The 15,148-nt window shown below is 45.6% G+C and overlaps 1 protein-coding gene, 2 long non-coding RNA genes and 1 other non-coding gene across 6 annotated transcripts in view; 1 reads left to right on the top strand and 3 right to left on the bottom strand.

Annotated features, from left to right (window-relative positions):
- The window catches only part of TET3 (tet methylcytosine dioxygenase 3), a 100,723-nt gene that overhangs the window by 24,891 nt on the left and 60,684 nt on the right, over positions 1-15,148 (top strand). The gene's annotated exons all lie outside the window — the stretch shown is intronic.
- On the bottom strand, positions 1,896-1,968 carry TRNAK-CUU. Its single transcript has one exon. It is a non-coding gene; the product is annotated as a tRNA-Lys (tRNA).
- LOC109489989 lies at positions 9,640-12,269 on the bottom strand. Its single transcript, XR_002143162.2, has 4 exons — positions 11,770-12,269; positions 11,448-11,655; positions 11,057-11,164; positions 9,640-9,835 (listed from the first exon to the last, which is right to left on the bottom strand). It is a non-coding gene; the product is annotated as an uncharacterized LOC109489989 (long non-coding RNA).
- LOC117801995 lies at positions 12,349-14,931 on the bottom strand. The gene is made up of 3 exons (XR_004624968.1): positions 14,404-14,931; positions 13,645-13,795; positions 12,349-12,543 (listed from the first exon to the last, which is right to left on the bottom strand). It is a non-coding gene; the product is annotated as an uncharacterized LOC117801995 (long non-coding RNA).

The following is a 15,148-nucleotide window of genomic DNA, read 5'->3' on the forward strand; positions in this document are numbered from 1 at the left end:
TTAAAAAAATTTTTTTATTGACACACAGCATACACACAAAAGGGTACATACTGTGTGTGGCTGGGTGAGTTTCCACAGAGTCCACACACCTGCATAACGAGCCCCTGGCTCAGGGAACGAGCGCACTCACCCCATTCCCATCATCCAGGATTTCTGTGTCATTTGCCCAAAGTCAGGTCAGGATACACAATAGTACAGCACTGTGTGCTGGCTTTGGGCCCGGACGGCTTCAGCTCGTCCTCCGCCAGGAGCTCGGCTGCGCGCTGGCGTGGGTGTGCCTGAAACCGAGTGGGTGCCACTGCGAGAGGACACGGGGCCCCTCCCTTCGGTAACCAGCGCCCCTCACCTGTGGTTCCTCCGCTGCCTCCGCCTGGAGCCTTGCCAGCCCTCGATCTTGGCTAAATCCAGAACTCTGTTACCATTTTTTGGCTTTTTAGTCTTTTTTTGTATTTTGCGGATAATACATGTTCTTTGGAAAAATTAGAAAATAGAAATAGACAGAAGGGGAGGAATTTGCTCATAATTTCACAACCCAGTTAACCACTGTTCACTAGTGTTCTCCAGATTGGACTCTTTGCACACAGCTGACCCTTGAGCAACATGGGTTTGAACTGTGTGGGTCCACTTATACGTAGATTTTTTTCCCCCGGTAAATACAGTATGGTACCGTCAATGTGTTTTCCTTATGATTTTCTTAATAACGTTTTCTCAGCTTTCTTACAAGAATACAACAGATCATACATATTAACATATCAAAGATGGGGTCATCAGCTGTATATGTTATCGGCAAGGCTTCCTATCAGCAGGAGGCTATTAGTAGTTCACTTTTTGGGGAGTCCGCAGCCATAGGCAGATTTTCAACTGCATGGGGGTCAGTGCCCCTAACCTCAGGTTGCTCCAGCGTGAACTACTAATTTTCTGTTGTTGATAAAAACGGAGTCCTGCTGCTGTGTTCCAGCCGCTTTACCCTATGTGTTACTGGCTACAGTGTTGATTGGGCACTTACCATGTGTGTGATGCGTGGGGCCAAGTTTTCGTGGTTCTGGACAACTTTGAGGCCGGGGGTAGTAGCCCCACCTTTCAGATAAGAAAACTGAGATTCGGTCCTGTAGTGTGTCTAAGGACTGATGTTTCTCCAGGAGGCGGAGCTGACTTCGAGCCGATCCCCTTTGTCAGTAGACCACCGCCTCTCTCCTAGGACTGTCCTTCCATGTTAAATTCATTTGGCAAATATTTAGTGAGCAGAGGCCATTGTTCTCTTTCGTGATTTTTTCCCCCCTTTTCACTCTGAATGAATGTCTCTAGTGTTTTACCCATAAGCATGATATTGCTGATTGTTTGAGGTCTTTATGTCATGTTAGGGAATTCTCCTCTTGCTCCATTTTATTAAGTTTTTCCCTATTAGTAGTGGATGCTTCATTTTGTCACATCTATTTAACATGGTTTGAAGGTGAACTATTTCTCCTTTGCCTGTTGATAGGATGAATTATGTTAATGCATTTCTTAATATTGCACTATCTTTACATTCCTTGACTGTTACACTTGGTGATGGGGTATTTTTTTTTTTTAGCATGCTGTTTGATTTATCAGCATGGGAGTTTTGCATTTATTTTTGTGAAGGAGATTGACCTATAATTTCCGTGGCTATTGTTACAAAACATTTACTTTGTGTTTTCTATGAAAGTGATCTCTTTTCAAATTTAATAGCATCATGGGTATATAGTTCTTGCCCTTCAGTTCCCTCAGTAGCTGTGATTTCTTTTCACTTTCTTAATTTCTAACATCGTACATTAATTTCTTTTTTTATATACTTAAAAGCACATAGATTTGTCAGTTGTGCTTTCTGTTTTCTTTTTTCTCTCTCTCTCTTTTTTTTTTTTTTTAAATAGGCTCCGTGCCCGACGTGGGGCTTGAACCCACGACCCTGAGATCAAGAGTCATATGCTCTACTGACTGAGCCAGCCAGGCGCCCCAGCTTTCTGTTTTCTAAAGCATGAATTTCTGCTTTAGTCTTTATTGTCTTCTTTTCCTTAGGTTTATTTGGCATGTGCTTTTTCTAGATTCTGCATTGGATCTATAAGACATTCTATTTTTTCTTTTTCTACTTTTTTTTTTAATCACAGACACATTTAAAAATATGACTTTTTCTCTAAGTTCTGCTGTGGCCTCTTTTGCGGGTTTTGCTATTTCATGTCTGCTAGTGCTCTTGGGGAAATGCTGATGGTACACCCAATGTGAGAATACTAAATCCTGATGCAGCAAGGGAGAATTACTGGCTGTGGAACAACATCAGGGCCAGAGTCCGTGCTTGATTACTTTTAGGGGCTTTGTCTCCAAGCTGTGGGGTAGGGACCTAGTAATAGCTTATCAGCTTAGCAGCCAGACCTGTGGGGGAAAAATTTTTTTGAACCTAAACAAAATCAGTTTGGAATTTATTGCCTAGGACCAGAGCATATCCTAGGTCCATATAGACGTTTTAGTAGCATTGAGAAAAGCCTCATGCATTAGCAGCAAAGAAAATGAAGCTAGAAGCTAAGGACAGTGAAGGGGTGGGGGGTACGGGGAGGAAAATAAAATTTTGACCCAGAGCTCATGGCCTAGCTGAGCTGGTCAAGGCTGCAGGTTCAAGTCTTGCTCTGTTTCTTTGGTGCACTTCTGGAAGATAAGGCCCAGTTGGATCCCTGAGGCTATGAAGAGTGTGCTAGGATGGACAGACTGTAGGGTAAGGGGGGGGGGATTCATAGCCTCAGGAAGAACGGTGTGAGCATCTCTGGGGGACCGTCTCCAGTGCTCCACTGAAAATCCATTTTTTTATTCCCCCAGAGCTCAGGGTATAGGGCAACAGTAATCCCAACGAGGAAGGCACAGTCTCCCCTCTCCAGGTCCGGCAGAGTCTGGCGTGGTGGAGAGCACTCTGTACCCCAGCCTGAACTTGTTGAAGTCAGCAGAGAGATGATTTGGTCAAGGGGTCACACTGGCGGGAGAGGGTGCAGCACATTGGGGGATAGATTTTCTTACTCTTTACCTTAACTCCATGGAGAGCAGTAGAGGCCAGGGACAGAGAGAGGGTGAATTATGAGTTCAACCTAGAAACCACTAGCAATATACTTCTTCTTTCTTTTTTTTTTTTTTTCCCCAAATGGGAAATACATTTTTGGACTCACGTAAAAATTTAAATTTAAATAAAAATAAAAATAATACTTAGCTACTTCACAAACTCAAAAAAATATAAAAGTATATAAATTAGAAAAATTAGAAACTGAAAATTGCTGTTTCTTCCCCATCCTGGTGTAACCTCTATCACCAATTTATACGTATCTTTGCAGACTTTAAAATGAGTATGTGAACGTACTGCTTGTCCTGCAGCCATGTGTTTGTACTCTCCTTCATGTTCGGCATTCTTTTATTTGCTCACTAATATGTGGAGGGTATCTTTCCATGTCAGCACATCTATCTTAGGCTTTTAAAGGCTGTAGAGTCTGGCATGTTGTAGGTTTATTGTAATTAAACTGATTCCCATTGATGGACATGTCTGGTTCCAATTTTCTGTAATTATAAATGATGTGGTAATTGACATATTTGTGCATATACTTTTTGGCAATTTGTTCAGGATTTATTTTTGTATATGATTTGATAGGGATTTAATTTTTCCCAGATAGAAAGCCTATTATTTCCAGTCTGTTTATTGACTATTTATAGTTAACCAAATGGTTTATAATTCTACCTTAAGCATTTTAGGAATATACATTCATGGGCATTCCAGAGCCTCCAGTTCCATTGAATTATTTGTCTGATTCTGTCAGTATTTTATTGCTTGTGGTTTTTTTTAAAGATTTTATTTATTAGAGAGTGAGAGTGAGCGTGAGCTGGGGGGAGGGGCAGAGGGAGAAGCAGACTGCAGGGAGCCTTACACGGGGCTCAGTCCCAGGACCCTGGGATCATGACCTGAGCTGAAGGCAGCCACTTAACTGACTGAGCCACCAGGCACCCCAGTATTTTATTGTTTTAAGTACAGCAGTTTTTATATAACAGTTGGGTTAAAAAAAACCCAAAACTCATTTTTTCCACTTTTTTTTTTTTTGGCTTTTCTTTTATATTTCCTTTTCCAAATAAGCTTATAAACAACTTGTCAAATTCTGTGAAAAATGTTTTGATTTTTCAGTTGGAATCACATGGAATTTATAGATTATTTGGGGGAGAACAGAGAGCTTTACAATGAGTCTTCCTATCCAGGGAATGGGAAGTATATCTGTCCATCTATTCTAGTCGTCTTTGTGTGTCCACTAGAATTTTAAAGTTTTGGCTCTTACTTCTCATTAGGTTCATTTCTAAGATGTTGTAGGTCTTGTTATTACTGCAGTGAAGGGGATCTTTTTCTGTTACACTTTTTATTTTTTTTTTATTTTTATTTTTTTTTAAGATTTTATTTATTCACCCGACGGAGATAGAGACAGCCAGCGAGAGAGGGAACACAAGCAGGGGGAGTGGGAGAGGAAGAAGCAGGCCCACAGCAGAGGAGCCCGACGTGGGGCACGAACCCACAACGCCGGGACCACGCCCCGAGCCGAAGGCAGACGCCCAACCGCTGTGCCACCCAGGCGCCCCTTCTGTTACACTTTTTAAAAAGTTTTATTTACTTAAGTAATCTTGACACCCAGCATGGGGCTCGAACTCACAACCCCCAAGATCAGGAGTCATATGCTCCTCTGCGCCAGCCGGGGGCCCCTGTGTTACACTTTGTAACCTGTTCCTGCAGGTGTGTTAGAAACGCTCTGGGTCTTGTCCGTGCACTGTGCTGCGGTCTCTAACGCTCCGGCTTTGTGGGTCCCAGCTCCCCTCCTTCCCTCAGCCCGTGCATGAAGTCTGTGCTTCCGCGGCAGTACTTAGGGCCTGGTATGAGGTCCTCTGGTCAGGTGCTTGCTTCGCTTACTCCACGCTGTTTCCCAGTAGCTGGCACAAGGCCTGGCATGCAGTAAATCCTTTTAATAAATGCTGTAGAATCAAATTGATGAGAGAGACAATGAGCTTCACCTCCTCAAAGTGTGACAGCCTAGGCCAGTCTGAGGAGCAGAATCTAAAGCAGGCCTGGCTGCGAGCCTGGAGGCTGTGAGCCAGCTAACAGACGTGGGGCACCTGCCTCATCCCCACCATAGAAAGAAGGTCCTGGGCTGTTTTCCCACAGGCAGACATCAGGGAGGAGCCCTGTGAGCCCACACCTTGTAATTACCTGGGGACTAACAGCCCACTTGTCATTAACTCTCATTAGTACTAACTAGTAGGGAGAGTTGCCTTCTCAGTTCCCAGACACCTGAAGGAAGCCTAAAACACAAGCTTCCCTGCCGCTGCTCTTTGGGGACGAGGGTTCATGGAGGCTGGAAATAGAGCTTACAGAGGCCACTGGTGAAACTGGCTTCCCCTTCTGTGTGCCCGGTCTCCTTTCTTGAGGTAGCATCTTTGTTCGTTGCCCTGCCTTCTCCAGAGTCTAAGACTCCCACAAGCGTCTTCTAGGAAGAGCCTATCAATGTGCTAATTCTCCCCGCTGTGTTTGCATTTTATTTTTATTTATTTATTTTCTAAGTAGGCTCCATGCCCAGCGTGGAGCCCAACTCATGGCTTGAACTCATGACCCTGAGATCAAGACCTGAGCTGAGATCAAGGATTTGTTGCTTAATCGACTGAGCCACCCAGGCGCCCTGCATTTTAAACTTGTAATTGGGGAATGGGAGGCACTAGTTCTCAATGGAGCTGTCCAGTGCAAACCCCTCTGTCCTCCCCCTGCCCTTCACCCCATAACTGCAGGCTCCCCGTCTCTGCTGCCCCAAGAGCTAGATGGAGATGGAGATGGAGCTGTCTGCCTGGCTAGGAAGGCTGCATCTGCTGAGACCCATGAACAAGGGACCCCCCCCTTCCCTGGGAGACGTGGGAACCCCTGCTGCTGTTAAGCAGGGGCCAGATTCCTGCCTCTTGCTCTCCCTAAAAAGAAGGTGGGGGGAGGGATCAGCTTGGCTCGTGTGTGAAAAAGAAATGCCGGTTAGAGGTGGGCTGTGACCCACTTCCCAATCACTGGAAGGGTCGGCTCGCGTCTGGCTCAGCTTGTCACCAGGTTGTGTTCGCAGCCGCAGTGAGCAGTTCTCATCTGGCTGGTGGTCTGTGCGCCTTCTCCCCTTTCATGTTCAGGGGGTGAAGCAGACGGGAGCGCTGTCTCTGGCTCCTCTGCTGGTTTATTTAAGTCCCCGGGGAAACAGTGGAACCAAGGGGTACCCAAGAGGTGGGGGAGGGGAAGCTCTGCTCTGGATCCCTACCCTACCCCGCGCCTTACTGCCTCTGCCTCGGCCCTACCCACCATGGGCCCTGCCAGCACTGGGCCAAGTCCTCGGGCCCCTCGTGGCAGCCGTGCAGCATCTCTGCCAGAGTGGGAGGAGCTGCCTTCTCAGGGCGCCGAGCAGCAACTCTGACAGATGGACCTCCGCGAACCTGCTCCAAATGCTTTCTCCCAGAGCAGAGCGCGTTCTGGCAGGGAGGCTAGGACACAGGGCTGCTCTGGACTTCAGCTCACCTGTTGGATCAAGTCATATCCTACCCCTGCCTCCCCTGCCCACCTGTTGCCCTCTTTAAAGAGCAGAAGCACCGACCACTGGTCGAGCCTTCACGTGCACATAGCGGGGGGGTGGGTAGAGAGAAACCACTGGCCCCCTGTCAACATCTAAGACCCTCAGTTCACCCAATTTCTACACCAATCAAGACTTCCCTTTTTCTGCACTTACCCTCACTCCCATAGGGAATTTGGGGACCACCTGGTTCCACATCCTCTCCATAGACGCACAGGGCTGATCTCCGAGAGTAGGACCTGGGGGTCTGCGCCTGCAGCCAGCTTCCTACAGGAGATTGCTGTGCCCACTGGAGTTTGAGAACTGCCAGGCTGCAGAGTAAGGTAGAAGGGCTCTGTTTATTTGGGGCTCCAGTACTCAAGGAGGATTGAAAGGACATGCCTTTAAGACTGTGATTGGTGAAAAGGCCAAGTGTTATGTGTGGACTTGTGAAAATCCAAGAGAGACTAAGCGTCAGAGCTGTTAAATTTCAGATAAGGTCAAAGTGGGAAATAGAAACTTTTTTGTTGTTTTCTATTACAAAGAATACAGGTTCATTGCTGAAAAACTAGGAAGTTCACATAAGTGAATAGAATAAAGCATAATTTCACTACTTAGAACTCCTGTTAATATTTGGGTCTTTCTAGAATAATCGTATATATATGTTTTTTTCCATTTTAAATGTCTTTATTGATTTTCCCTGATTATCAACAAAATAATTCATATTTATAAAATCTTTATTTTTTGGGGCGCCTGGGTGGCACAGCGGTTAAGCGTCTGCCTTCGGCTCAGGGCGTGATCCCGGCGTTATGGGATCGAGCCCCACATCAGGCTCTTCTGCTATGAGCCTGCTTCTTCCTCTCCCACTCCCCCCTGCTTGTGTTCCCTCTCTCGCTGGCTGTCTCTATCTCTGTCAAATAAATAAAATCTTTAAAAAAAAAAATTCTTAAAATCTTTATTTTTTAATTGGTATAGAAATTGGTGTAACATTTGATTTGCAAATCTCTTATTGCTCTGTTTAGTTGGATCTGCACTATGTGAATATATTTTTATTTCCTTTGCCTATTTGTGTGTGTGTGTGTTTTCATGAGTTAGTAAGAGTTTCACATATTAGTGATATTCTTTATCAGACCTTGATAAATATTACAAATTTCTTTTAATTTTTTAATGTTTTATTTTGCTACACTTTTTTTGTACTTGGTTATATGATCAAATTTCATTCCAGTTCATCAGTTCATTTTGTTTTGGTTGTGCTAGACAGAACAGGCACTGTTTTTGCAAATTTTAAAGATGTTATTTATTTGAGAGAGGAAATGCGCGTGTACAGAGGGAGAGGGAGAAGCAGACTTCCCTCTGAGCAGAGAGCCTGATGCGGGGCTTGATCCCAGGACCCTGAGGTCATGGCCTGAGCAGAAGGCAGATGCTTAACCAACTGAGCCACTCAGGCGCCCCTGCTTTTGCAAATTTTGAAGGGAATTGAAGGAGCCTGGACAGATAGATGCAGGACAGACCAGTGCTTCTCACATTTTAACGTTCATCCACATCACGTGGGAATCTCTTTACGATGCATTTTCTGATTCAGCAGGTCTGGGGCGGGGATTCTGCGTTTCTCACAAGAGAAACGTGATGGTGATGCTGCTGTTCATGGGACTAGACTTTAAGTAGCAAGGGCCCAGAAGTTTCTAACCCTGGCTGATCACAGAAGTACTTGAGCATTTTGGAACACATAATTTTCTGGGCCTCACCCCAGAAATGTCAGACTGTGGGACTGAGTCCCAGGTTGGCCACGTGTGGCTGGGTGACTTAGAGACAATGCTTGAGCCCTTAGATTCCTTGTCTGTGAAACAGAGAGATAGTGCTTACGACCTCATAGGGATCTGGGAGAATTAAATGAAAGAATTAAACAAATCAACATTTTTATGAGCTAGAAAAATAATGTAATAATTGTTGGGCCTGGTGCCCTTTTTGGGGGGAGGGTAGTTCTCTGATACATTTCCACTTGTCTGGTGAATGACATTTTTAATATTTCTACCTCTTCCAAGAAAATGGTCCTTTCATTAATATTTTCAAAGTTTTTAAATGCACTTCATGCCCTACTCACTGATAATAGTTATATTCCTTTTCACATTTCTAATATTGTTTATTTATGTTTTTCTTTTTCAAATGATCAGCCTTGCCAGAGATTTGTTTATTCTAACAGTGGCCTTTTGGAGAGCCATCTCTTAGATTCCATTTATAAATATCACTACATTTTGTTTTCTAATCAACTATTTCTGTCTTTACTGATTCCCTTTTCCTACATTTCTATTTTTAAAAAAAATTTTTAAAGTTTTATTTAAGTCATCTCTACACCCCACGTGGGGCTTGAACTCACAACCCCAAGATCAAGAGTCACATGTTCTCTGAGCTGCCAGGCGCCCCTTTCTTACATTTTTCAAGTTTTTATTTTCTAGTTTCTTGGATGGAGCCTTAATTTATTTTCCTTCATATTTAGTAAAAAATATTTATAGAAACAGCTTTAGGAGAATATAGAAGAATTTTTCTTCTGTTAATAGCCATTATTTTCATGGACATTAATCTTCAGATCTGTAAGTGTGACTTCTTTCACGGAAACAAATCTATTTTTATACTCAAATCAGTTCACATATTAATGATATTTGAAGTACATACTTACCATGACACAGACAAGTAGCATAAATAAATTGGAAATAAATGTAGTTGTGATTTTGATTTCTTCTTTCCCCCCTGACCCTAGAGTTATTTAGGAGACTGACTTAGGATTTCCAGATGTCGTGCTCCTTTTGGGAAGGCTGCCCTCCCAGGGCTGTACTGCGTGTCTAGGTTGTGTTCTGTGTTCCTTGTGGGGCTGTGCGTTCTGGCGCAGTTAGTGCAAGCATGTTGCTGAAGCTTCTGGTTAGCCTCTGCAGTGTGCACGAGAGGAAACGTGTGTGCCCTGTGCATGTGGAAGGAAGGGGTCTCGGGAGGAGAACAGGGTGGTCTGTTTTCTGAAGCCTCCCACTGCTCCTGACAGCCTCCCAGACACTGTCCAGGTGGCCCCTTTCTTACTTGCCTTCTGCTCTGAGGTTCTTGTCCAGTATCTGGGGTGGTGTCTGGGGCTCACTGTCCCTTGCTGTTTGGAAGATCTAGGGTCTGGGTGGAGGGAGGACTTGAGTCAGAGACCCTGAGTTCCAGAGCCCTCCTGCTGCTGCTGCTGAGGAACTGTCCTCTTCCTGTTTCCTGTTCCTTGTCTGTAAAATGTGGAGAATGTTACCTTCTTACAGAGGCTAGGAGAGCCTTAGCAGTCCTCTCGTAACATAACTTATAAAACTTTTTTTTTTTTTGGCATACTTTCAGAGTTTCAGAAAAGTTGCAAGAATAGTACAAGGAATTCTCTTCACTCAGATTTCCAAATGCTAACATTTTACTACTTGTGCTGTGTTTTCTTTTCCTAATTTTTATTTCAACCATTTGAAAGTAAGTAGCAGACATGATGCCTTTTACTTCTAACCACTTGAGTGTGGATTTTCTTTCTTTCTTTCTTTCTTTTTAAGATTTTATCTTTTAAGTAATCTCTACACCCAAGTGGGGCTCAAACTTACAACCCTGCAATTAAGAGTCACATGCTTCACCGACTGAGCTCACCAGGTGCCCTGAGTGTGGATTTTCTAAAATCACGTAAATAACTACAGTGCCTCGATCAAACTCAGGAAATTAATATACATACAATACTGCTACAGACCTGATCTACAGACTTTACAAACACTAACGTTATTAACATTAATAAACCAATCTACAGGCTTTATTCAGATTTTGCCCATTGTCACAACCTGTTTTGTAGGGGGAAAAAAACCAAGTCACACATATTCACTGCTCAGGTTTCTTAGTCTCCTTTAATCTGGAGCGGATCCTCAGTTTTTCCTGACACTTGTAAAGAATTTTTTAAGAACAGATAAGGAATTTGAGGCCCAGAGGGATAAAATGACTTATCCAGGGCTTCTATTAAGACAGCCTTAGAAGAGGTGGGGCTGGCAGTCTGGTGTCTCTGCTGGTCACATGCAACCCAGCTCCAGGTGAACACCTTGCTGTTCGGTCTTTATCGTCAGCCACCTGTCTTCTGCCCTTGCCGCTGCCCCTCCGTCTGTGCAATGCCAGGCCACAGCACCCCACCCCCACCCTAGCTGATCTGATGTTGGCCAGAGATCAAGGCCATAGCTGGGGAGAGAGAGGGACTTGAAAACTGGTCCAGCCTTTCCCTTGAGAACAAGGCTGAAGAGCAAGGATTGTGGCCTTGGGTGGGGCATGCCCGCTGCTTTCTGAGGACTGACACCCTCAGGTTGGGGATGTGATTTTTAAATCTCCCTCCCCCCGCAGTTTTGGGGTTAGTGGCTAGGACTTGTTCATCTCCAGCCAAAAGTGGGAGCCTGGGATATGTCTCGAGGGTGGCCTGAGTGTGCAGCTCACCAGCTCACCTGCCCTGGGTCCTCATGGAGGTTCTCGAGTGGTCTTTTTCATGACAAGGGGGACACTTAGCAGGTAGTTGACTCTCGGGTATTCTGAAGTAGCCGTGAGCTCTTGTACTGTGGGTGTTAAAAACACAACTCAGTTTTTCAACAAAATGGTTTGCATTTAACTTTTTTAAGGGCATGCTAATTGCCTAATACATATTCCTTGTCTTATTTGCTTTTATTTTACTGAATCTCTTGCAGACTCCTCTCCCCAGTTTTTCTCCTCCTTCTCGTTCTCCTCCTTCTTCAGTAAGGACCTTTTGAACTGACCTACATTTCATGACCGTTACTGTGACTGCTCGCCTGATCACTGGAGTTTATTCAGTGGTTCTTGGTTTGGGGGACCCTTGCTTACGCATCTTCAGAGCGCAGCTCGCTCTTCCTCAGCCCACAGCGTGGCCACGCCAGCTTGCTTTCTGTCCTCACAGGAGGTAGCAGGCTCCTGCTGTCCTGGGGGGCTCTTCCCTTCCAAGTGTAGCGGTGGAGCGGGAGGTGGTCTCCCCATCCTGACCACGGCACTCACCCTGAGCTAAGACTCTCTTATTTTCACTCCCGCTTGTGACCTAATGGGGAAATAAAGGAAATGTCCACCCCCGTGAGGGAATTATACAGCAGAGTCTCTCCTGAGTGCCTGGCGCTCCTCCGTCCCGTACCCTTCACCATCGGGGTGGGCTCACCAGCTCAGCCGTCTTCTCTTGAGTGCACGGTGTTTCTGCTTTTGTCCTACAGCTTCTTACAGGGATGGAGATTCAGGTTTTCTCTAAAGGATTTTTTTTAAATTACAATTTTATTACGATATAATTTACATCACACACAACTCACCCATGTAAAGTGTATGGGAATCGCTATGGGAAAATACCTGGGATACCGTCGGGGCAGAAATGAGCATTTAAAAACCCCGAATATACTCAGTGACCCCAATTTTATAAACTATATGCATATTGCATGGGGGGGGGAAGGCACCAAATGTAAACTATAGTCCTCTCTGGGAAGGGGGAGCTCCTTGTTTTTACTTTTTCATTTTCCACTTCGCAGGGAGAGAGCCTCCTGTTGTTCTGTCCTCTCAGCATCTCCTATTGAAGCTCTTCTTTACCTTTCTTATCATTCTGTTCTTAGGACCTTGCTTTCTTCTTTTGGGTCACCCACCAGAGTTTTCTTGGCTCTATAATGAGTTTTAGTGTGCCTGTGATAATTCTATCAGTAGCTGCACAAAGGGCAGCTTTGCTCAGAGATAAACTCATAATTAATATCCGTTTTCATTGCTTTCAGCCCATACTCAAAGCCACAGAGTCTATAACATAGATTTATGCTGCCATACACATTTGAGAGATCATGGGACAGGTCTGTCCTAAAGGAACTTTCCTTTGAATGAGATCTGAGATGAATCCAAACATCCGTGAAGTCTTTGTTCATGAGGCAGTGGCAATCACCCGCTGCTGCGTCCCCAGTGCCTAGAAGTAACATCGGGGAGTAAGTTCTTAATGCACGTTTTCTGGAAGCATACCTGACTTAACACACATGTTCGCCATATGTGAAAGGCATGATGGTTATGATGTGTTGATAGCATCACTAGGTGAGATTTTAGTATTCTGTGGGGCCACTCGAGCTTTTTCTGCTTTCTTAAAAAAAAAACTACCTCCATCTTTTGTCCTTTGCCTGCGTGGTTATACGTCGCTGTCGTCATGACCTTCATACCGCAGGGTATTCTGCTGTTTCTGCTGCCCATTTTCTCAAACGTATTTCCTTGGTGTTCATAATTTATGGTTTTTGAGGACTATCTAATAGTGCATTGAGTTGTATTATAATTTACCCAACTGTTCCCCTCACCCGGAGTTTTCAGTTTTCACTTATGTGTCGAAAAGATTTTTGAAAAAATGCAAATTTATAAACCTAAGTTCCTAGCAGCGAGATGGCGGGATCTTTATTGCCCTTGATACATGTATCTGTCTGTCTACCTACCTACCTACCTACCTACCTACCTACTTATTTGCTTATTTATACCATTTGAACCAAAAGAAAAGATTATAGTAGGAATTAGGCACGCGGGCCTGGAAGTTGGGGCCCGTGGGTTCAAGGCTCAGTGGACTGCATATGACTGACAGCGTGTGCTGGGGTGAGGGCAGAGGTGGGCTGGCCAGTCGAGGAGCCTTGTACTGCAGTTATTCCCTGAGAGGGAAGTGAGGAGAAAATGGAAAGAAGACAGTTCTGAACTACTGTCAGGAGGAGCAGACTAGGGTCTGCTTGCATATGGAAGCATGAAGGGAGGACATCAAAGGTGCTGGGAGGTTTGAGCCAGGATATCCAGGAGAATAACTTTGCACATGAATTTTTAAAAAAAATCAATGTTCAGAGGAGGAGTTGCTGGGGAAAAACGGGACAGGTGCCAAGTTCTTTTTTTTTTTTTTTAAGACTTTATTTTTAAATAATCTCTACATCCAATGTGGAATTTGCACTCAAGACCCCGAGATCAAGAGTCACATACTCTTCTGACTGAGCCAGCTGGGTACTCCCCCGCCACCCACCAAGTTAGGTTTTAAATGTGTTGGGCTTACATTGCATCCAGGTAGAAATGTTTCTTGGAGCTGGAGAGCAGGCTGGGAGCTTGAGAAACAGTCGAGGAAAAAGGAAGCTTTAGGGTTACTGGTGCAGGCTGAGCTGGGGCGGTTTCCAGGAGAGCAGAGGGTGGAAGTGTGGAGAGTAGCTCTGTTGAGGGGATAAAGGAGAAAACGGAGAATGGAGGACCAAGATCTAGCAGCCTCACAGCAACTGGGAGGGAGGGAGGTGGGCGTGTGCCACAGGAAGGCCAGAGGGAGGAGGACTCCCACGGTCTTCCTCATCACCTCTGACCCTCAGAGAGCAGCTCATGGATGGGGAGGGCCAGGGTTTCTGTGCCTGTTTCTCTAACACTGCAGATAGGACTTCCAGATGAACACGTACAAGAACCCAAATTACTGGCATCTTTCCGTTATCTGGGCTAACAGACCACTGTGGAAGACAAGCCTTTATACTGAGATGTGTTGTGGGATTTTTTTTTTTTCCAGTTTAGGATAACTAGAATTTATTGGATTTATTTGCACTCCCTAATTTCCTGTCACCAGGTTCCCCTAAATGGCAATTTCTCCCCCATTTCCAGTTCCTAACCCACTGTGTGAAGTCGGTCTTGTGACTGATGGCTGGAGTCCCTTCTGCCCCAAATTACTTTTCCTCCAGATTTTTGGGTGCTGGCTTAAAGATTCATTTCTTTGAATGAAAAAAAAAAAGTGTAAGTCCTCTTGAGTCCTTGAGAAAGGAAGGGACAGGGGCAAACTCACCTGATAGGGGTCCAGGGGAGAGGCTGAAATCCCTGGTTTGTGAGACTCATGTGCACGTGTGGGAGCTCTTTCTCCAAAAGATGAGAAGCTTGGCAGCTGGGGGGCCATGGGGATCCACACTCCCCTGCCATGTTCCGTGGGCTGTGCCACTCCCCAGTGTTGAGCCTTGGAGTCTGTTGGTTAACTGTGCCTCATCTGCCCATCCATTACAACGGTTGTTGGAAGCCTTGAAAAGGTTACATTTGAACACGAAAGTGCTTGCTTAGTCCCGGATTTCCTACCGGCCTCTCAAAACTGTTCGCTGCTCTCGTGTGTCAGCGTCCGCGTTGTCCTCTAGCCCTCCCGAGGGGCCAGTAGGTTTAGTGGGCTTTGGGCACCTTTAGGGACCGCGCGTGGGGCTGTTGGCCAGGGGTGGTGCGCAGGGGGCTGTGTTGGTGGCGGGGTTTTCTCATTTCCTCCGCGTCCAGACTGTGGGGTGGGAGGTGGGTGGCGAGAACCGGTGTGGGCAGTCGGATGGGTGGAGCGGTGGGCGTGCCCGGCTTCGCTGGGGACTGATGGGGGCTCTTCTGGACGTGCACTGCGTGGCTCGGCCGATGGCCCCAGCGGCTGCTGGAGGGGCGCGCGTGCGTGCATGTGTGTGCATGCGTGTGTGTGTGTGTGTGTGTGTGTGTGTGTGTGTGTGTGTCTTGCTGTCTGGCCAGGGAGCCGCCTCTACGTCCTGACCTGGTTCTCGTGCGCTGGCGGC

Source organism: Ailuropoda melanoleuca, chromosome 4 (assembly GCF_002007445.2).
Source record: "Ailuropoda melanoleuca isolate Jingjing chromosome 4, ASM200744v2, whole genome shotgun sequence".
Lineage (NCBI taxonomy): Eukaryota > Metazoa > Chordata > Mammalia > Carnivora > Ursidae > Ailuropoda > Ailuropoda melanoleuca.